Below are 2,449 nucleotides of genomic sequence, written 5' to 3' on the forward strand. Positions count from 1 at the left end.
GGGAATTAACTTTCAATCCATCACACCAGGCAAACCCCCAGTCTACAACTTTCCCAGACTGGCTCCAGGGAGGAGCTGTCTGTGGGCAGGTGCGCCTCCATCCTCACCCCCTAGACTGGGATTCCTCCGCAGACGTGGTGCCCGCCTGGTCTGTTGTTGACCCGCAAATGCCTACTGACGATGGTGAGAGACTGGGGCAACTGTTCTCCCTTCGTTCTCAAAGGGCTTGGCGTGGCTTTTACAAATGCATAGGGCACGTCCACTAGACATTTCACCAAGTAAGTGCAAGAGGACGGGTGGCTGACGGGGCATGGCGCCATGCTCCACATCATTACTCCTCAGGGGACAGAGAGCAGAAGCACAGAGGCATCCCTTCACACCTGCCGTGTAGAGGAAGTTATTGAGTGCCAGCCAACCAGTCCCGACTCAGGGACCCTGTAGGGCAGAGCAGAAACAGACCGGCGCTGCTTCCAAGGCTGTGTTCATGGAAACAGAGAGTGGGGCCAGGGGTGGGTTCAACGAGTTGGCGTTTTTGATTGGCAGCTGTGATGGTCAGGTTTCCTGTCGGCTTGCTGGGCCAGGATGCCCACAATATGATCTGAGGCAGTGCCGTCCGCTCCGGGATGGGCCCCGCAGGGGTGGGAGAATAGGATAGAGTGTTGTTGCTTTTGTTAGGTGCCGTGGAGTCGGCTGTGACCCCCAGCGACCCTCCCTCGGCACAACACAACAAAGCACTGCATGGACTGCTAAAAGGACAAATGGTTATGCATGGGGAGAAGTACAGCCAGAGGGCTCCCTAGAGGCACGGCAGGGGAGACACGGGCTCACATGCCTTGGACACGTTGTCAGGAGAGACCAGTCCCTGGAGAAGGACATCATGCTCGGCAAAGTAGAGGGGCAGCAAGAAAGAGGAAGAGCTCACTGCGGCGAGTTCACACAGTGGCTGCAACAGCGGGATCGGGCATAGGAACAGTGGTGAGGAGGAGTGGGATTGGGCACCCATCCCACCTCTGCAGCCACCCCGCCAAGACCTGAGATGGAGGGCGCCACTGGTCATCCAGCATCACTCACACTAGCCAAAGGGTGGAGACATCCAAGCACCCACCAGCACAAGCAGAAGGTGCATTGTGGTCTTTAAAGACAATAGGGACCACCCATCCCCACGGAGAGAGGGGAAACCCTGGTGGTGGAGTGTTCACACTGGGCTGCTAACTACAGCGTCAGCAGTTCAAGACCACCAACCACTCCACTGGAGAAAGAGGAGCTACAGTCTTGGAAACCCACAGGGCTGCCCTGTCCTATCTTGTTGCTATGAGACAAGTGGCAGTGAGTTTGGGCTGGGTTAGGAAAGAGAAATGAGGGTCTGACCCCCGCTCCCACATGATATGCTTTGAAAACCTTCCACTGAGTGGAACAAGTCAGACAAATCGTGTGTGGTCCCTCTTGCAGGAGACAGCTGGATCGGTCAAAGCATAGGGACAGGAAGTATATTAGCAGTCACCAGAGTCAGGGGTGAGGGAATGGGGAGGGGCCAGCTATGAGTGACCCTGAGCTTCTGTTTGGGGTGATGAACACCATTTGCAAAAAGATAGAGGTGGCGGTCAGCCAGCATAGGGGAAGTCGCAAATGTCACAGATGAAATGGCCAATGTTTTGTTCTGCATCGCCCACCACAATATGTTCTAAATCTGCCTAGATTTCTAGTTCTAAGGCACAAAAGGATAGCACACGAGGAAGAAGGAATCAGGTCAGGGAAAATAAAGAAGGAAATTAAAGAATTCAGGATTGAGATCAGCTCCTACGTGAGCTTCCGTAAGGATCTTATGTATTGCTAGGGGTGGCATAAATCTGGCCCTGAGCTCCCTAGCAGCCCAAGCAAAGAGGGGAATACTGTCCTTTTCACAATTACCAGACCCCCATCCACCTACCCAAACAGCCAAATCCACTGCTATCAAGCCTATTCTGACTTGTAGTGACCCTATATAGAGTGCCTGAAGCTGTCAGTCTGTATGACAGCCTCGACTTCCTTCTGAGCAGCCACAGTGGGTGTGAACCGGTGACCTTGTGGTTAGGCACCCTGTGCTTTCCCAACAGCACCGTCCCCAAGTCAGATGAGAGTCAATGCTAGCATCAAAGTGAACTGTCTTCACAATGCCGCCGAGAGAAGAGACGATGGCAGGCAGTGGGGTATATGCCAAACACCATTTTTACCAAACAAAAACAATTCTGCCAGGGGCCATCCCAATAATTTGAAGGCAAAAGGATCAACCTGGGAATTCGTGGGGGGAAAGCAATCACCCAAAACCTCACGTTAATTACCCCCTCTCAAACTGAGGTTCGAATCTATCAAGACATTATGAACAAGAAAAAACGAAACTAACCTAAAATTGCACTAAGTGCGCATTATTGAACCCACTGCTGTGCGGCGGAGAACCACACTCAGTCCTGGC

Source organism: Echinops telfairi, unplaced genomic scaffold (genome assembly GCF_000313985.2).
Source record: "Echinops telfairi isolate 266 unplaced genomic scaffold, ASM31398v2 ScPeMD7_7400;HRSCAF=8409, whole genome shotgun sequence".
NCBI classification, from domain to species: domain Eukaryota; kingdom Metazoa; phylum Chordata; class Mammalia; order Afrosoricida; family Tenrecidae; genus Echinops; species Echinops telfairi.